This window comes from Passer montanus, unplaced genomic scaffold, assembly GCF_014805655.1.
Source record: "Passer montanus isolate IOZ18808 unplaced genomic scaffold, ASM1480565v1 scaffold125, whole genome shotgun sequence".
Classification (NCBI taxonomy): Eukaryota; Metazoa; Chordata; class Aves; order Passeriformes; family Passeridae; genus Passer; species Passer montanus.
In genome coordinates, this window is record NW_024359278.1 from 40,118 (window position 1) to 61,431 (window position 21,314).

Sequence of the window (21,314 nt, forward strand, 5' to 3'; positions counted from 1 at the left end):
TTCAAAGGGTGGGCCTGAGAGAAATTTTAATTTTTCCTTCTGGCCCTGCCCTGGGATCACCAAATAAAATGAGTACTCCTGTGTGTAAGATGAGGTAGTTGTAAATCTTGTACTTTTACAGCTGAGTGATCTCACTGCAGTATAATAAAGGCAGTTAATATATTGTAAAAATGTTTGCCCTGTTCACACTTCATTTTCAGTTCTCAGTTTTATGTCATGTCATTTCCATTTCATGTTTCATGGCTTCCTGTGAGTGTAAGTGACCGAGGCAGGTTGTTTTGATCCTTGATAAAACATTTTGGGATGGGAGAAGAGATGGTAGACTGTTAGACTACAGTGCTTTCCCTGCTTGCAGATGAACTGAGTATATCATCTACAAGTCCCAGCAGAAAGAAATAATAGTTGATCTGTGATACCACACTGTTGGCTGCACTGCTTGTTGCCATGTCAAGTGTGATCTGCATCAGTCATAAATAGGCTCTAGTGCTTAGTGTCCTATATCAGGAAATAAATTGGGGCTAAGGGTTTAAGGTCCTTATTTAGTTTATAAGTCTTATGCTGAAGATGTTATGGCGAGTGCAAAGATTGTGTTTTCTTGCTCACAGTGTCTGTACTGTGGATGGAGTATTTGGAGAGGTGGGAAGGTGCTGTCATTTGTAGGAAATTTGGGTCCTTTCTTCTGGGCTCTTTTTGTCGGAATTTCTTGTCCTTCAGTGGCAGTCTGTCCCTGTCTGCTTTCAACAGACCAGGCACACAGAAGATACTCTCTTTTGCAACCAAAAGACTGGATTTATAGCGTGAATGCTTCAGTCTTGTCAACTTACACCTCTCCCCTCCAGTTTCTCATGCCAGAGACACTGAGATCTGGCTTGGAAGAGACTGTATGCTGTAGCCACATTTATCACAGACTTACTTGATTATTTCCATTGTTAGTGAAGGTTCTGCTAGAATTCTTCCCTCAGCCTAGCAGTTCTGGCTCTGTGAATACGAGAATGTTGTACTTTATCAGAGCACCTGGTACTGGAGAAACCCAGAAAGTAATGATGAGAAGGGAAGAGTTACAAAGATTTTTCTGGAAAAAAAGCTTGATATTATGTCTAATTCTTTGACAGCATGGTGGTGCTAATGCCCTGGTCTAATGCAGAATTCACAAAAGCGGTGCTTTTGTAAGGTAGAAAATGATTGGGAATTTTGAAATTGCTTTTAACACCTGTGAAATATTCTGTGGTCTGAATAGCAGTTGTTCCTGGGGTATTTACTGTTTGCCTCAATGTCTCTGCTTTATATATGTAGTTTTTCCAACTGATTTATCAAGAGTTTAATCAGTATGATTCCTGAGAAACATTTAACAACTCTTCAGCTGTTTCAATGAACATGAATGACTAATGTGTGACTAGATGGCAAGGTCTGGGTAGAGTGCTAACTTAGAAGAGTTGCTTTTTTTTACTGTCGGTTTTGAAAACTAGTCAGCAGTTGAGTTAGAAATCTTAGGAGTTGAACAATTTAGGAGAAAAATATTTCCTGCTTTGGAGAAAAGATTTTTTTGTTTGTTTTTAAATCTGGTGGTTTCTTTTCTGTGTTGCCATTATCTAAATCTCCTCTTAGTGCAGTGTTGAGTTTGGTACTACTGGAGAGTTTCTATTCAAGGCAATGAGAAATGATAATTCTACACGTTTCTGTTGAATTGCAGGTGAGGGTTGGTACCAATTTGCAATGGTATTAGGAGCACACTGGAAATGAACAGCAGCTCAAGTTCAGTAATATTCTTGAAGAATTTTTCAGTCTGTTCTCTTTCCTATTAAGCACAGTTTGGATTTTCTAAGTACTAAGGACATATTCATGAAATGCTAATTCTCTTAAAAGAGATTTCAGACTAATCTGTCCATTGTACCTTTACCTTTACAAGAGGTAAATCTGAATTGTGTTACCTGTTAGGAGAGACATGAGAAGAATTTTGATCAAGTGGTACTTGATCACACTATTTAAAGACTGTTTGCGCTTCAAACCTAGATCGAGAAGAGAACTGAGGTGGTAACTTTTCACTGCAAATACAGCAAAATATTATTGCCTGAATTGGTCTCTCTAAAGAAAATAACTCCAACTTGACATCTCCTGACAGACTTTGGCTGCAATATGAAAAACAATTTTGTTTGGACATTGAAAAGCATGAAAATCTAGTATCTTATCTTGGTTAGGCTTCTTTTCCTAAAGAAGAACTGAAGCCCTTATCTAGGAAGATGATGACATCAATAAGCTTAATGATTTGTCTCATACAAGAGAAGTATATATGGTGTTTCCTGATACCTTTCTTGAGCTCTGTTTCACCAAATCTCAGTTTTTAAATGGGTTTATTTTGACACTCCGGAGTGTTCAGCAGTGCTCCTCATTTTGCCAGAGCAAACCTAAATATTTCTGATTATGTCATGAAAAGCTCAATTATTTCAAAATAACATCACATGAACTTTGGTTTGTTTTTCAGTGACATGGACAGCAAGACAAATATGACATTTCTTTACAGAATGGGTAGGAATCTAGAGTAATCAAATTATGACTACCTGGTGTCATTAATAATATTTTTCAGAGTAACTGTAAATACACTTCCTTTCCCTGGAAAAATGTATCCAAACACAAATAAACAACAGTTTAAATGGTTTTAACAAGTAGCTTTCATACCTCACCAGTTTTTAGCTTTTTTTGAATTCTTCTTCACTTATTTCTCATGTAGCAGAGTGGTAATGAAACTTTATTATTGGCTTGAAGGTTTGTTTATTTTTTCCTCCATTATGGACATAGCTTTTTTGTACACTTGGTTATGGCACATAAAGTTTTAGCCAGAATCTTGATTTTGTGGTTTACTTTGATAATTCTAGTGCAGACTTTTCAAATAGTTTTAACTTTTCGATGTAAAAAATAATTATGAACAACTTAGATTGCATTCAGTATAAGTAGTAGGATTTGTTCATTTGGGAAATACTCCAGGCAGGTAGTAGAGGGAAAATTGTAAAAGAAAGATACTGTTGGTAGCTCACAGACAGAGGAAGAATAAGTTCTTCAACTTATATTTGCAGCAAGTTGAGTAACAATGTGTTAAAAGCAAGGAAGGATCAAGGTGTATCATCAAGTAGCTGTTAGCGTCCTCTTCCTAATTGTTGTCTCCTTTCCCTTCCTCAGCAAAAAACCCTAAATCAAGCCAAAACACCTGCCCCCAAAAAACAGTAAGACAAAAATCCACATGGAAACAAAAACTTCATGCATACACAAACTCAGTAACTACAAATCTATTAGAGATATTTACTAATGAAGATATGATTCTGTGCTTGTGTAAGAGGGAGAGCTGGATGACTGGAAGAATTAAATCTCTAATATGTTGATATTTTATCTTACGGCATTTCTTCATGATTGGTCATGCAGATCATGCAAATATTGAGGTTACTGGATGACTGAAGAGACGTAATTTAATATTGTCAAGTTACACTTCCCTAAGCCATTCAGTGCATTTAACTTTTTTCCCTCCTGTGTGTATTAAAATTTAGCCATTGAAAATTGTCTGGATCTGACATTTGCATCCATGTGTTTTTACAGATTTTGCTGTGAACTTTTACCCATGGTTTTTTATGTAATGACATAATCTGTGAAATCTTGGCAGGAAGCTTTTTGCGTAGAATGACAGAAAGAAAACATGGAAAACAAAATATATTATCTGCATTCTTACAATTTCAACTTCTTAGGACTGCTAGGCAATACATCAAGTTATGCTGTTACTTGGAAGATAAAATTGTATTTATAAAAATAAAAATGAGTATTACTTACTCATCTGAATCTGATTTTAGTCAATAATAAGCAGGAGTGGGTATTGTGAGATCTTTATTGGCCTGTGATCTCTCTTGGATCTGACATCTCAGGAAGAGGAAAAAGGAATGAATGAGTTGAGGAATGAAGGAATAGTCAAGGGAGACACTTTTAGGAAACAGGCTGGCATGTTTCAAGTAGTGAGTGCTGCTTTCTGAAAGAAAAGAAGGAAGTACATGGTCATAATTTTTTCAGATGATTTTAAGAGTGAGTCTGTTTAGACACTTCTTTTTTCTTGTAGGACTTGTTCTGCAGTACCTTAGTTTCCCTTTGGTTCAAGGAAAAGGAAAAGTCAATTAGCTTAGTTTATTAGTGCCAGTGATGAGCTGCACAGGGAGGTCTGACCCCCATTTGTGAGATGTCTGTTCAACTTGGGGGTCACTAAATAAAGAAGTTAGCTTTTACTTTGGACATTCTTTGATTTCACATTGCAAACTGAAGCAGTTATTGGGATATTCAGTATCATTTTATTCTGCTGATCTTTGCTGGGATTTTAAAAAAATTTATTTCTAACATATGTATTAGCTGGACAAGACAGGGGAAGCTTGATTCAAAATGAGATCTCTGGCAGCTGCCAAGAAGGCAGAACCCAAAGATGTGAGGACTTTGCAGGCAGTCTGCAGAACAAGCTCTCCCAAGAACACTGTAAATGATATTGGACATTATTCAAAATATCTGAATATCTGTTATTCAGAGCAGATACTCAGAATATTCAGAATATTGGTCTTCTCTCAGGATGCTGTCTGTAGTTCGGTGGATTTCTTTGTTTCCATGCAATTACTAGAATAAGGTATCCTCTCTTTTACTATCAGATGCTGCAGTAAAATTGGCATTTGTGGAAATTGTTTTCCTAATGTTCCTTTTCTATCATGCCTTGTTACTTCATTCAATTTAGAAATTGGACCTGGAGAAAGCTGTCCAAATATAAGCCTTGCAAGCTTGCAGAGTACAAACAACTGGTTATTAGCAAGAGTTCAAGGAGCTGAGTAAAAAGACTCTTCTGTGAGATGAGTCAGAGTTCTGCAGTACTCTCCTGAGAGGTGAAGGCTGGCAAATTGTCGTGATAGCACCACAATTGTGGACTAGCACCAAAATAACTACAAAACATTTTATAGTGGTGTATGGGCCTTCGAAACAGAATCTGGCAGCTTAAAATTCATGGTGGAGTGTGTGATAGAATAAATAAATCTTTCTTATTAGGATTCCTGTATATCATCAACTTTGATTTGTTCAGTTGCAATGTTGAACAGAATCTTCAGTCTGTTAATAAACATTTATATACATAATCATCTGCTCTTTTGGTGGACAGGCTACTTACTGCCTTAACTTTATCTTAGCTGGCAAAATTCTCTGTCAAAAAGAGACATGACCCACAGACCTTCTCAGAACACTAACATTTAATTTAACAACAAGGAAGCAATTTATTGAAATACATGCCCTTCAAGGCTTGGAGTCAAAGGTCACTGACCAGAAGAGAGTTCTTGCAGAACAGAAAGAGCTACCTGGAAACCCAGAAATGGGAGCTCTGCTGCAAATCTGTTTCTTCTGATCCCTGGACACCAGCTGTGCAGCCCAGAGAACTGTGTGCTGAGCCGAGGGCAGGAGCACTGGTGGGAAGTGTGTGCATCCTGGCTGGCCAGGTACCTGGAAGTCATCTTCCTCTCTGCCAGCTGCCCTAATTTTCCTTTCTCTCAGCACACTGAGCAAGTGGCCCAGTGCTGTGTTTGAAGGGGAGGACACTGTTGAGGAGGTGTGTGTAGGCTGAAGCTGCTCTCCAGGAAGCACAGCTACAGCTCCATTAGCTCTGGGACAATTTCTCCATGTCACAGATGGACAAAAGCGGAGATTCACAGATGCAAGAATCAAGTTGATGCAAGACAGCTCTTGCCTTTATTAAACTGTTAATTATTAATATTAAATTATTAAATGCTGATAGCAGCAAATGGTTGTGCTGCTATCAAAGGCAGCTCACCATGACAGCTGCTGGTGGGTAGTACCCTAGTCTTGACTCCAAGCAGGACCATCAAAATGTTGATGGTCAAATCTCATGCTGAGATTCTCTGTGATCCTGGTTGAGGAAGAGTTGTTAGCACAGGCCAAAATGTTACCCCCACACTGCAGGAGCTGGAGAAAAACTTGTAACAGGGCTTGTGTGCTGGACTGGGTGACTGGTAGAGATCTGGAGGGACCTGCTTGGAACTTGTAGGGATTGGATGTGATACAAATACAAAAGACTCTGCTATTCAGGAGGTCTGTATGCTTGGGGAGGACCTGTCCTCTGCCTGGCATGTTCTGTAGTCTGTCTGCTTTCTGATTTTTTCCTGCTGTTTTTCATGTACTCCAGACATAGTGTCTGGTGTTCTGGCCCTCAGGTAGATGCCTGGAGAGAAAATTCTGTCCACTGGTGAATGTGTTGTAAAGTGTCAGGATAGGCAGGAAGCTGAAGGCTGCAGAGGGAAAAGTATCCAGAATGCAGCTGGGAGGTTTGGGAAAACAGGGCAGTAAGTCAGCTGACTTCACACGTTAAATGTTAGAATGGGACACTGGGATTGAGACTTGCTCTATACATAACAGTGGGGCAGAGAATCTCTCAAGGTCTCTCAAGTTGGGAGAAACTTTGGCAGGGTTGTAGTCCAACCTCCTGCTCACAGCTGGACCAGCTCTGAGGTGGGACCAGGTTGTACTGGGCTTGATCCTGTCGTGTCTTGAAAGCCTCCAAGTCTGGAGACAGCACAGCCTCTCTGGGCCCTGTTCTGGTGCCTCTCTGTCCTCAGTGGGGGAATAAAGCTTCTCTTATGTGCAGTCTGAACCTCTCTTTTATCAATTTATCTCTCTTGTCCTCCCACCATGCAGTGCTGTGAAAAGCCTGACTTCGTCTTTGGTTTGCCAATAGCCTTATAATATAGGTCAGCCTTCAGTCCTTGTTAGGAAATTGTAACTTTGTGATTAATTAAAGTAAATAAAAATGCTTATGAGCTTGGAATTAACAGCAGGGATAACATAGTGATATATTGATTGCATTTTGCAATATAGCATCAGTGAGTGTAGCTATATTGAGCAAGCTAGCATGTAGACACTAATTGAGAGGGAAAAATCTTTATTTACCTTTGAGTGTACTGTTTGCAACAACTAATACACTGCTCTTTGTAAAAGAAACAAATAACCATACATCCATCAGTGAGGGAATTGAACATAGATTTTAAATTGTGTTGCATGCCTCCAAATACTAAGGTGACCAATGTGTTCTTAGAAATGCCAGAGCATCTCTGCATTTGACTTTTGGATTTCAGAATTTTAGATACTAGTGATTTAGATAATCTGGGTTTGTCTCTATATCCAGAGGGTTTTGTTCATCCTATGGAAAGCTAAAGAGTGAGCCAGGCATTAGCTTCCTGAAATAAACAAAGAACTCCTCTATTATTCTGGTCTTTATTTCCCATTTGATGAAGCAAAATGTTGTGTGTTTATCTATGTTTATTTTATTCATTCATAAAATAATAGCTTGTATAAAAAGACTCTCACTGTTTCAGTGTCTACCTGACTGATCTGATTAAGGGCCCTGTCCTCAGATATCTGATCAATTTATAAAGTATCTCTATGGTCACTAACCTGTAATTCAGAAGAGATGACCACTGCATAAATTTTGACTATCTTTATCTTCTTGGAGATGCACAGGGATAAGATGAGAGGCATTGGACACAAGCAGCACAAGGCCAGTTACAAGCAAGGTAGAAATTTATACCATGAAGGTAAACAGCACAGTTGGTTTCTCACAGGGGCTGTGGGATTTCCACTCTCAGAGATGCTCAGTGCTCATGTGAGCAACTGATCTAAGCTGCCCCTGTGCTGAGCAGAGGTTGGACTGCACTGAGCTTCACAGAAGTCTTCTATCCTACACCATTCTGTACTTACCCTGCAAACAACATCCAGTGTTTCAGTGACAGAGATCATAATGCTATAACGTTAAGACCCAGTTGCTTAGTTTGAAAACCTCTGTGTAAAAAAGACAGTGCTTCTTGTCAAGCAATATAATTCATGAAATTTTATGTCACAGGTGACCTACAAGTCAGTTCAGCATGTCTGTGTAGGGAGCATCTGGATTTTAGCACTGACACATTGTGATTTATTTCTACAAGAAGCACTTGTCTTGGCTCTTAAGAGCAGAAGACTGTTTATAGGTGACTGGATTAATGTATCCATGGTAGACTTTTGTAAATTGAGGATTGAGTTCGGTAGGTGAGAGCATTCTGAAGACAACGTGAAATGAATTTTACTGATCTATTTAAATGTTCGAGTTTTTGATGGTTCATTTGCAGAGGGAATTAGCATTTCTTTCCATTTGGAGCATCATCTTATACTAGTAGATATTATCAAGGTATGCAAATTTAATTAGAGAGTAATTAAAAGGTGAAGTAACATGAAGCGTGTATGACAATTTTCGTGTTCCTCTTTCAAACTAATTTTGGCTTTGACTTAACATAAATGCAATTTATGGAGCATTTTTCTTTCCAGTGGCATAGAAATCAGGTGTTGCATTAAGACCTCCTGACTTCCAAATGACTGCAGTTACACTGAAGCAAGATTTGGGCTGTTCAACAGAGCTTGCCCACAATAAATGAGGCTGAATTTATTTCCTTCACTTTCATTGTCTTGCTTTAAAGAAGTTTAAACAGTTGGTGTTAAACTATCCTTGCTTTTAAATTGTACCCAGTGCCAGATTGTTGAAGTTCTTGTTTTTGCATGCTGCCTCTCGGTATAGAGGATGCTTCTGGAGGAGATGCGAATGTAGCTGCAGCTCAAGCAGTTTCTCTTGGATAATATCTCCTTTTCTTGTGTCTCGTTGGCCATTTGCATCTACATCTTCTCAGGCTTTGCTGTATTGGGAGAAACCTGGCTGAAAGGCAACACTGGAATTTTTTAGATTAAGGAGGAACTTCTAAGTGCATGGTGCCCAAGTGATCTGTCAAGGGTTTCTGTTGTTTGTGTTTGACTCTTGGAAACTTCAGTGAAGAGGAGCAACATTTAAGAGTTGTATATCGTAGGGTGGCTGTAATAGTCTGTCATTAAGACCCCTTCTGTGAGGGTGCTTCCCTTCGCTCTTGAGAGTGAAGGTATTTTGAAGGTTGGCTTGGAACTTGGCATGTTGTTGCACAGAGTGGGGTATCTTCAGTTTTTTTCCACCCAATTATTTTTTACCTGTCTAAACAGGATTAGTTGTTGGGATTATATATTCCCCCTCCACCTCCAGAAGGTTGTATTTAAGCTGTAGTGGTGTTTCCTCTGTGCTCATCACTCATCATCTTTCTTGGGGTCTTGGGTACAGCAAGAACACAGTTATGGGTGTTCAACCATATTCTAATTTGAAGATGGATGGAATAATAGTGAAAATTTTTAAGCAGTCTGTTGTGACAAGTGTCTGTAGGCTTGGGTGTGCCATTTTTGCTGTTTCCTACTGTGAACCTCTGGGGCTGATCTCTGAGAAAGTGAAGTGCCTTAATGTGTTGCTTCATCCTCTGTGAGCAGGAGGAGGTAATGGAGTCTTCACTAGGAAGTATGCATTCATTTGGAAGTATGACAAGATTGCTGAAAGTTGGGTTTATAAACAAAAAGCAAAAGAGTCCAGGAATGCTGGTGAGGAGAAGAAAGTAACCAGGTTTTGGAGTTGTGGACTTTAACTGGAAACAGATGTGGCACCTTTCTTTACTTGTTCCTGCGTGCAGTTTTGCAATACTAGAGTTTGTTTTGGCAGAAGTAGTGAATAAGAAACAGTAATGAAAAGAGTGTTTTGGAGGGAGCCAGAAACTGTAGTTTTCTACCTGTTTGAGGTTTTTGTTTGTTTTTTTTACAAATGGGTCTGACCCTTATGTTGGCTTTTAAGGTCTTGTCTTTGTTGCAGGGAAACATCTGGCTCTTCCATTCTGATCGTGTTGTTAAAACAGCTGGGAGTACTTTTACAACATATTGCCCACATTTGTGTTTCTTCTCTCAGATTTTATGTACAGCAGAAATATGTTGTTGCCAAAGTTATTTCTCATCATAGTAGGCAGTGTGAATTCAGATCCAGGCTCCTGCTGGTCTGTGGTCCTGACCTCTGACCTCATCTGGCTGAAGGCAGGCTTTGACATCACATCCCTTGCAGTGTGTCTGAATGTGAACCAGTGAGGTTGAGAATGCATGCTAAGCACACATCTCTGCTAGAAAAGGCAGAAAATGTACTTGGATCACATAATGTTTATGATCCCTTTGATTTCTTTCCATCAGAGGCAGGATTTTTATCTTTGTCCCATGTGGAGTAAGTGCTAACACTCAGCTACTGTAATTCCTATCAACAACAGTTTATATGTAATGTCTTCCTTGACTCCTCTTTGATGTAACATGTGAGTGAGTTTTGTAACTTTGCAAAACGTGGAAGCAGGGAGGAAAATGGCTGGTTAGGTGTGAATAGGTTTCTGTTGAATATCTGTGATGTGTGTAGGCACAGAAGAAACCTTATGTTCCTGTAGGGCTTTAATTTTTTAATATTCTGATGGCACCAGTATGGCATGCATAAAGTTGATAAATATAGTTTATTCACAGAGGAATACTTGGAAAATAAATAAGGGGAAAGCAACTAAGATGAAAGTCTGTATAACATTTGTATTTCTGTTTCAGAAATAAGTTGTACATAAAAGCAAATTTGAATGGTGTTACTTGATCAGTTTTCCTCTTTGCAGGAACCAAGTGGTTTGTGATTGCTGAGGTTTTGTTATTTAGCACTTTTTGTATGATGTCTGTTGGGGGTAGCAATCAAATTCTGTTTGATTTGTTAAGCTCTAGAAATAGTGAATACTGAGATACTGAGGCAAAATAAAAAGACCTAAACCACTAGGTTGAATACCTAGTAGGATGTAGGTCTGGAAATGTTTGTTACAGGAAACAAATTATTTAATTCACGAGAACAAAGGAGTAGTGGCAGCTAAGAGAAGTTATTTAAGTCATAAATACATATTATTAGAACTTAATTTAAACTTCTTGGCATTGGTTTGAAGAAATGTGTTTGGATAAGAAATAGTTCAACATGTTTATACAAAAAAAAACCCCAATTTATAATTCCAGAGTTCATTTGTTACAAAATACATGTTCAGCCAATAGACTTTGCATTTAGAAAAGCCAAAAAGCTTTTATTCATATGATGGAAAAAATATTTTTAATTACCTTATGTTATTATGGAGATTACCTAAATAAACTCTTCAAGAACAGCCTGTAGATTGGGACTTGTCTGAAAAAGAAGATATCTGTTAAAATTGATGGTAACTGCAGTGAAGTGCCACTTAGGTTTTTATTGGTCATGCTCAAGCTGGCCACCCTAATATTATGTTTTGAGAAAATAGTTGCAAATTATATGTTCCAACTCTTTGAACTGAAGTAAAGCCCTTCAGTGCAGCAGGGAGCTTTATGTAAGCCATGGGTGGGGGTGTTTTGGGTGGCTGAGACTTGTTTGCTGAATGACACTTCTGGAAAATAATAGACGTGGCTGCTGCCAGGGTTCAGTGGTGGGTCATGAAAGCGAGGTGATGGTGCTGGTGTGCGCTGCCATCGGCTGAATCAGACACTACCTGTGTGCAGCGTTCTGGGCAGCAGAAATCACCACCACCCTGTTCGTTCTGCACGGCAGGAGGGGCCGCCGTGACTCCCGGCTGCACTGGTTACTTACGGTGTGCTTTTTCATGAGGTAATTGCCACTTGAGACGCTTTTGAAATGGTCAGGGGCAGACACCGGATACGGAACGGGCAGTTTGCTTCTTTGCTGTGCTGCTTTTCTCTTGTGGGTTTGAGCAGCTTCAGGATAGTGTGTGATCTGCAAATGGGAAAGCCATTAGCCAGAGAGCAAGGTGCTGCCTGTCTGGAGAGGTTCAGGGTGTACTTACATTCCTTTCTGCACCCTTTAGTGGACAGAGATGGACAAGGAAGCCTGGAGGCAGCATAGCCATGGAGTACCATATTGTCTGCACATTGCCAGGAGATCCATTGTCCCTGTGGAAAGTCTGCAATCTAGTTCAGCTGGAGGGAGGGTGAATGCCCTAAGAAATCATCTAGGAATGCTAAATCTGAATCTTGCTTAAAAAACATAATCCTTTCGTCCAGGAAAGGTTTTGTTGAACATGCCAGTCAGTATACTTCCCAGAGATACTTCTCCTTTTCACGGAGACTCAATAAGGCAGGAAGGTGACTAAGCTATGCCGCCCTCTTGGCACTGACCAGAACTGGTTCTCCTTTCTCAGAACTTGTAGCAGGGCTTTTGTCAGAGTAGCTGCCATTTCTTCTTGAGGGCTTCTGTGTCTCCACTAGGCTGGGGGGTGTGAGGACACTGGCGTCATTTGAACTGTCTTTGGTGCTTCCAGAGTTTTGCTCTTAACTGGTGGCTTCAAAACTAACCTGTTTTGTTGCTTAGTTTAGTTGAATTTCTTTGGAGAATGTTGGTGTTTTTGGATATTCAAGGTTGAAAACACCATCTTTTTTCTCATTGCTGCAGTATAGATGGTGTGTGCTATTGGTATTGCAGTCAATTTTGCTAACTGATGACAGGGAGAATTAAAGCTTGGGCAATACTGAAGATTGGTTGATGGAAGTAAGTGCTTTGTCTTTTGGCACCACAGAAGGCATTTAGTTTTTGTTAACTATGTTTAAACAGGACCTCCTGCTCCCATGTGTTTATTGGTTTTGAGACTGCAAGTCAAAACAATTCACTTTGTGCAGATACATTTGATAAAGTCTTTCTCAAGCTATTGTGACCCTGACAAAATATGGAAGTAGGATAAATGTAAGGGAATCAGGACTTAGAACAAGGCATTCCAAATGTACTATGGGAATATAGATGAACCATAGATAAACTTTTGTGTTCGGGACCAAGTAAATAACACATATGAAAGAGGGTTGCAAGCTGTCTTCAAGGTTGTACTTCCTCATGGCTTTTTTATAGTTTTAGCTGGAAAAGTTGCTGATACTACCCTTTAATTTCTGCTGGAGAAAGCTTGTGGGTTTTGTGTACTTGTAGTATAATTGGTTATTTAATCTTTGCAAATATAGTAATTGTTAATTAAGTTCAGTGTGATGACAGTCTGTTCTGATTTGGAGCCTGAAACCTCCATTGTCTGTATTTAAAAACAAAAATCTATAATTTTGAACCTGAGAGGCATTTGTTTATGTAATACAATTCTTAATAGGGTGAAATGAAGATAGCTGAAATGGTGGTTCCTTATTTAAGGTTTGTCCGTAAGTGTTCCTATAACAAAAATTTAAATATATACTTGCTTCTGCAGAGATAAAATCAAAGAGCTCTCCCTACTTTTGGTATTTCTGAGTTCCGTGGTCCAATTTCTACAGTTTTACGTGCTGTGCACACAGGTAGTATTTGGTTGTGGCTGGTGGTTCCTTACTTTTCCCTGTGAGCTGACAGAACTGGAGGAAGGTTTCGCAGTCATGGATAATGGAGTTAAGAGAGAAATTCTCCTTTAGTTGTTAATGCTGGTCACTTGAACTTGCTAGGAAGTTACGTAAGATTTTAGAGCATGGAACAACATAGTAACAAAATTTTATCTTGTTTTAACCTCTGCAACATCACCGTGAGCAAGATTCTCACATTAGTGCCATCTCTCTTGCAAAGCCTTTCAAAGGTACCTGATGCTGTACTGCTTTTTTTTACCCAAGTCAGTTTCCCCCCACCAAAATATTATCTGCTCCTTTTAATATACTAAATAGTAAAACAATAAATGATATAAATAGTATTACAAAGTGTTTCCAGTTGCTTTAGGTATGCCTGTATTGTGCAGTACTCCAGAGTGTGGGAACACTGTACTAGTAGTGCCAGATGGGACTGACTGGGAATCAGAGGTAAATTAATCAGAAGTCTGCCAACTCATGGCTAATAACCAAGGTGCAGCATTTCACCTAGTTGTCTGCCAGGTCCTACAGTTGCCACTGCTGGGTTTACTGCCTCTACCACCTGTCTGGGTTAGCTGGAGAACCTTGTGATGGATTCATGGAGTTGTGCTGAAGTGAGCTCAGACTTGGTGCCCCTTGTTGGTTTCTGTGTGTCTGCTTGCAAGTTCTAAGATGAATATTTTATAACTCTGAAAATAAGAGGCAGACAAACTAGGGGAGAGGCCAGGGAAAACTCTGTATTCAGTAGCTTCACAGTTGCTCAGCTGGGTTAGTATCAATGTAGCTTAGTTCTTATTCCCCTGCTGTAATGATGAGAAGTCACTTGGTTCCTCAGAGGGATGCTCTTGCTGATCACGGGCTGTCAGTGCATTAATTACTGGGCTTGCACTTTGTATTAACTCTTTTAGCACTTCATGTGCTCTCAGTGAGTGTCATTTAATCAGAGAAATACTGCTGTGTTGCCAGTTTCTAGTTTGCTACTGTTCCTTTTCCCAGAGCTATTTAAAAGATTTCTTAGTTTGTGAAAGTCCAGTTGTCATAGGAATGACTCCTCTTTCATTTATGAAGAGCAGAGCTCTGTGACTTCATTGTCACATTTATATTCTAACCTTTTTCTCTTTTACCTAGTGAAAGAGCAGCTTTGGTGTTGAAGAGAAACCTCGGAAAGGAATGGGCCCTGTTCTCTTGAAGCTGTTTGCCCTGATCCCAGGAATGCTGTAGAGGTTAGTGATGTGAATGTTGAAGAGCTTTTGTGGAAATTGCCTTTTGATTTGTAATTGGCACACCCTTCAATAAATTCTGTGTGAAGCAGTTCATTTGCCTGTCACAGAAAGGGAGTTAATTCAGGCATTGTCAGAACACAGTCAGCTTAAAATTGCTCTACCCAAACAAAATTTAGGATTCTGTTTATTTGTGGGGATGCTGTGGAAATACATTGCTGGGTGGTCACAGAAAGTTGTGTGGGTGTGATGCATGCTCAGAGACAAGCTGCATTAAAGTTGTAGGTTTTCATCAATAGGTTAAAAAAAATGGTAAGAATGATCACAGTACACGAGTCTTTAGTGCCTGATTCTTCTTTGAATTTCTCAAGTTTCTCATTTTTACTTTGTGAGAAGAATACTCCTGATCTTCAGTAGAGTTGACAGGCTAAGAAGGGTCCAATCTGTATCCACACAGAGGTACTGTTATCTCTACTTCTGCCTCAAGTGACTTGTATTTTGGTGTTATATCCTACTTTACTTGGGTTTGTACAAACTGTATAGACTGCTTGCTGTGAATGTTTTTCCCCAGAGCTCCTTATAGTCCTGCTACAAATATTACAGCCTACAAGAGGCTTTTGTTTTGCAACTAAACTTTCAGTCCAGCTTATTTCCATGTTTTTTGGAAAGTTGCCAAAGATTAAATATATATTTATTAACTAGTGGAGTATTTTTAAACTAGTGAAGTAAAAAAAAAAAAGCTTGTTTAGCTGTTAAATTCAATAAGGCTTGGTTTTGCTGATAAAAAATGAATGTAGCAAGTAAAATTAGGTGGAGTAAGTGGGAGGGAGAGCAGGAAGAGGGTAGCCCTGTGGAAGTGCACTGCTGAAGCAAAGAGGTGAATTTCCTTAGGAGCAGTTGAGTGAAAATCTATTAAATCTGTCTGGTTTACTGTAAAGGATTCTAATCTTTGTTAGCTTACTTTACAAGCATAGGGGTGTGTGTGTGGTGTGGCTACTGAAGAGTAATGTCCAAGCTTTGCTAGACACCCTTTGACATACACACCTGTTTGCAGCAAAAAGAAAAACAGCCCAGTGGAAAAAAGGCTACAGCATGTCACAGACACTGAAAGTGAAGAGGTGACCCACTGGGAATAGACTAGGAAATGTTAGTTGGCATCACTCTTTGAGGCATGATGAGCTCAACAACTGCAAGTGCTGCCACTTCGTATCAAGAGCTTTAGTCATTGATGTATTCTCACCATTTTATATAATTTCATATAAAACTGAGAGTTGTAAAGTGTTCAAGTGTGAGGTATCACTTCTAATTTAACAAAAGCATCCAGAAAGACGGAAACCCCAAAGCACATCCTTCCATGTGAAATCTTGCACTCCAACATCAATGTTTTCATTCTAGCTCTGTGCTGCTGCTTTTGTTTCCAATGTTTTATTCATTAATAAAAACCACAAACCTGTCCACAAGGGGGTCTGACAGAAGTATGCTTTTTTTTTTTACTTTAATAGATAATACCTAGCTCCCTTCAACCTATTGTGTTTAGATGTTTCTTAGACATATATACTACTTTATGGAGAATAAAAGAAGATGAAAGATTCATCTCCTCTCATGGTAGTCTCCCTTTTGACTTGGTAAAAGCAGTTGGTTTCAAGCAGCCTGTTGAATACAGACTATTTTGTGACACTGTGAAGACTGTCTTGTTAGACTCCCAATCTGCTATTCAGATACTTATGTAGTAAATATTTCCTTGGTACATCATGCATCCTGTTCTTCCAGTTCTGAGGACACAGAAGAACTGGCAGAACTTAACAGCTTGGTTTTAGGGTTGTGGTTATGTTCCTTTCAGACCCAAGCCTGCTATATTTGATTTGGTCGAGCTCTCCATGGGGCCACATTGAGTTTCTCTCCAGCTGTGGAATGACTTACCTGCAGCTACTTGGATAATAGTAAAAATTGCATACAGTTTATGAGCACATAGGAGACAATGAGATAAGGGAAGACAGCCAACCAACGTAAATTTGCTAGGGAGAAAATTGTGTCAAACTGATTAGTTTGCTTCCTTGACAGATGAATTAGATCAGTGCATAAGGGAGGCAAGGGATAGAAGTGATACAAATAGAAGTGTATAAGGTTCTGAATGATGTTCTTTTGAGTGCAATATGTGCAGTATTTTGCTTTTTTCAAATGGGATCTTCCTTAAATTACTATATTGCAGGAACAGAAATTATTAAAAATCATTCTGTGGAGCCCTTAAATAGGGATTTGAGATCACTTGGAAAAGCATTTGAAGTAGGCTTCCATATTATACTAGCTTGTCATGGCTGGATTTGTCAATGGCACCCATGATTTAAGTTTTAGTACATGGAGTGGAGTTTGCTTACGAGCTGTGCTGGTGAGGTCAGTTTGGGAGTAGACAGAATGGGCAGCCCAGAGTGTTGATAGGAAGCTATTTGTCACTGGGGTAAGCAAAGTGTGTGTGTTGGCTTAACCTGACTCACCCTGTGTTTATTTGTTATACCAAAGGAGCTCAGTCAGTGTGTATAACCTAATTATGCTGAGTTTACTGCATTGGATGGCCTCTTCCAACACTCACAGCACAGCTTGTGGTACTTTTCTATCCTTTAGAAAACTGCGGCACTAGACCTTGAAAGGAAGTGTTTGTTTATTTGTAGCAGTTTTTTTATTCTGCCATAGGGAGAAAAATGTGTGAGTAGGGAGGAGTGACCATATTTTTTTAAGAGCTTTTGTAGAATAAGATACGAAATATGGAAATAATTGTCATCTTGGGATGGTGTCAGAGAAGTCTGTCATACTGCTTTGTTTTAAATGCCCTGTGATAGAAAGGGGTGCTTGTGTGCCATGCTCTTGTATACACAATGCTCTTCTCATAGTTGTCAGGTCATCATGAAAGATTCATTTCATGGCTCCCTTAGAGGTAAACACTAATATTTCACACTGGGTCAGTAATTTTTGCTAGCAACAGATTAATGTCTGAAACTCCCTTGTCTGATGTGTTCCCATCTGTGATGCCATAGTTTCTTATGGATGGGAAGCATAGTGAGACAAAAAAAAAAAAAAAAATTAAAAATCTTTATTTAGGTTATCTCTGTGGGGATGCTGTTCTCTGTTTCTGTGATCCCCGCTGCTGTTTTCCTGACTTCTTGGGGTATGGCTTTTTGCTTGGTATCCTAGCAAATGGTTTTCTAGAAAAACTACAAATTATGAAGGTACACCTTAGCAGCAGAGAGTGGTGCACCAGTGGTGTAATTGGAATTACAGGAATGCTGTGAAAGTTTCATGCCCCATCTTCTGTCCCAAAGGGAGGGGGAATATTGGAAGAGCCACTGCTGATAAGTGATAGCCTGTGAAAGGCAAGCCTTAGGCAGTCCCTTGGAAAGACTTTTAAGTCCCATGAATTGAAACAAACTGGAGGCACGGTAAACCTAGTTTTAGAGCTTTCCCTTGTTTGATTTTAATTTCAGGAAGCTGTCTGGGAGAAATCTCAAAGGCACATTCCTGTAGACTCAAGAATAACTGTTCAAAGTGCTGGGAGATGAAACTGATGTGCAGCAATTTTTGTAAGTGAGGAAATAATAGTGCAGAAGTGGGCTACCACCTGCCTGTGTTGCAGTGAGAGTATATTCGAAGTACTGCTAACTCTTTGGTGTTGCTAAAAGGTCACCTTAGGAGAAGACAGAGGAGTGAAATAAAATCAAACTAAAAGAAATGTACGATAAAATTGTGAAGGAATATATGGACGTGTAAGAGAAGAAGCCTTTGATACTATTGTTGCAATTAAATCTTAGTATTGAGCATTTATTTACCTGGTTATTTCATGTGCCTTTGTTTGCCAGCATATTGTTGGGTTTCACTCTGTTTATTGCATTGTGTTTGTCGTAAAAATAAACAAGAAAACAAGAGTAGTTATCCTCATTCTGTACACTGCTTACTGTCAAAGCTTAAAAGGAGCACAAAACCAGAGAAAAGGGTAACAACTAAAAAAGTCTGTTTTTCTCTCTTGTGGGGAGCAAGTTCTGTCCCTAGGTTCTTTGCATCCAGGAACAGCCAGGCACAGTGCAGGTCATCTAAGTGAGGCCATACACTTTCACAGATGCACTGCAGAAGAAAGGACTTGCATTAAATAATTACTCAGTAATTTCTGTACCTATAAATGACATTACAGTGCATTTGATAGACAATTATTATTCCTTTTTTTCTTCTCTTCTTGATGTTTTTTCCTCCAGCAAGGAAGTCTCTTTCCTTAGTGTGAGTATTGTGTGTATGCATAGGTGAATCCAAGGGAAAAATGCCATCTGAGTAGTTGTGCTTTTACTAAGTGGATGCTCAAGCTTTCTTCTTCTGGGATAAATTTCTTTGGAAAGCAGTGTCCACTGTAGTCATTTGAGAATCATTCTGAGTGAATTCTTTTCAGAGAACTGCAGCTTCAATCATAATTTGTTTTCTGTACGCTTCGTTATTACTAGGGGAAGGGGCAAGAGTAGTGGTGAGACATAATATGCAAGTTTGGATAACATAATGCATTTCCTTGGAAAATAATACCACTTCTGAATAGTTTTTGTTATTGAAACAAAACACCTGGCAGTTCTAGATTGTATGGTGCTGTGCATGAAAGTGGCATTGCAAGCTAGAATAGTAAACAGTGTTAAAAAACCACAACAGATCAACAAAACCCTTAAAAGCAGAAGAGTTAATCAAGAAAATCCACATTGCATCTGATCCAGATTCTAATAAGGAGTGTCTCTTGTCCTTAGTTTATTTTTTCCCCCAGAATAATTAGTTCTGTTGTAACCGAAATTGAAACGTATTTACTTTCTTGTGTGATAAGAGAAGCAAGAAAATGTCATCTTGCAAATTAATTTGTAAGCCATGATACATCATTCTCCTTTGCAGTGATTGTACTGCTGACCAGATGTCGATTTGCTTGAGCACACAGTTTTTCATCTTGATCCGGCGCTTGTGTGAGCTGGATTTATCCTTTGTGAAGCAGCTGTGTCAGTGACTGGGGCCTGGGCATTGCAAGGACGAGGGATCCCTTCCCTTGGAGTCCCAGCCTGCCGGGAGAGAGCAGCTGCTCCTTGCTTACAATCCCTCCCACCTGGGCACTGGTACATTCCCGGGCACTGTCCCGGGCACTGGTACAGTCTGGGCACTGGTACATTCCCGGGCACTGGTCCAATTCCGGGCACTGGTACAGTCTGGGCACTGGTACAGTCCGGGCACTGGTACAGTCCCAGGCACTGGTACAGTCGGCACGGGGGCTGGTGGCGCAAAGCTCGGCAGAGCCGCCTGACTGGCACAGGGATGTTTACTGACCAAGGGCTGGCGGCACCTTGGAGGCACGGGAGCTTGTCTCCTGTCTCTTGTGTCTTAAAAGGGGACGACTTGAAAACTAAGATGCTGGCACTGAACTTCAAGGATTCAAGGTAGGGTGAAACCTAAATGAATCCCAGCTGCTTTTATTTCTTTGCGTGATACCTTTCCCCCACAGACTAAAATTTAATTCCATGACTAGCACGTGTGAAGTTGTACCTCTTGTTGTCAGACTTGCTGTTATAGGAGAAGTTATAGGAGAACCAAAGCTGCAATTGATCAGAGATTTAGTGAAAATCTAGGGATATTTTTGAATAAAATGAGTAATGTACCAGTGCATAATTTTCTGTGTTTAGGATGTTGGCTCTAGAGAAATATGTTAAAAGTAGGTAGTTGACATTTATCATCCCAGCTAAGGAAGAAAACAATTGATTTTAGTTTGTCATGTGGGTAGTTTTCAAAATACAGCTAATATGAGCCTTGAGTGCAGTAGTTGTGAAGCAAGCTTGTTATCGAGTTATATTACAAATGTTCTGAGAAATCTAACAAGTTGGAGAAAATAATATAAGGGGAGTATTTTCCCTGACTCTTGAATGCTATAGGCTTCCTTTTTTCCCTTTAAATAAGAGAAACTCACTTTTGGGAGGATTTCTAGGTATTTACTCTTGTAATACACTGCAAACTGGTGTCAAGAAATCATTTATTCATTGTGAAATACAGCTTTTATTTTGGTACTGTTGCCAAGCAGGGCTAAAACACAAGTAATGAAGAGAAAAACAAAAATAGTTTTGAAAGTAGTTATGGTAAATAATAAATATACCAACCTCTTTATCAGCAATCAAAAATGAGCAAAATAAGTATGGGTTTTCTAAACTGTTGCAGCTTTTTCTCTTTATGAGAGACACCAGCTTTACAATATACAATAATGTCTACGCCCGCTTTGATAATTTAATAAGTGTGCCATTGAAAAAAATTTACTGGAGAACTGGAAGAATCCATTCATTTGAGTAATTAATATTGCTTTTACAGTCTGCAGTTTTAGTCTGCTTTGTATGTTTGTGTTTTTTCTTGTTAAGTGTTTATTTTGTGGGGGTGTTTTGTCTTTTCTTTCCCCTCTCTTATTTTTTCCTGTTTAATCCTTTATCTGACACATTCATTTACTGCTGGGGATGGAAACCTCGTAGCTCTGATGGGTTACTTCTAAATCCAAACAGCTCAGTCCTGCCTTGGGTCTGTCCCAGGCTTTCTGTGCAAGACAGTGTTCTGGGAGCAGCAGTCTCTTGTGTTACTGAGCAGCTAGAGCTGTTTTCTGTAAGGAGAGGTTCACAATCAGCTCTTTTGTCTTTGCTCCATGTGAGGCTCCTGAGAAGTGTTTCCCTGTGCAGTCTGGTGGAGCTGGATCCAAAACCACCCTGGGAGCCCAGGACATAGTCCAGCTCTACCTGTAATCCTCAAGAAGACTGAAGATCAGACTGAGAGGGGTTGAATTGCTTTTATCTG

At 39.5% G+C, this 21,314-nt stretch overlaps 1 protein-coding gene across 9 annotated transcripts in view; it reads left to right on the plus strand.

Moving 5' to 3' along the window:
* Window positions 1–21,314, plus strand: part of WDFY3 (WD repeat and FYVE domain containing 3) — a 151,377-nt gene that overhangs the window by 17,858 nt on the left and 112,205 nt on the right. For 7 of the 9 annotated variants that reach the window (XM_039698430.1, XM_039698433.1, XM_039698431.1 and 4 more), the window contains exon 2: window positions 14,398–14,492. The exons of the other annotated variants lie outside the window; for them this stretch is intronic. The gene's annotated coding sequence lies outside the window, so the exon portion shown is untranslated. The remainder of the gene's footprint in view (window positions 1–14,397; window positions 14,493–21,314) is intronic. 9 annotated transcript variants of the gene reach the window in all.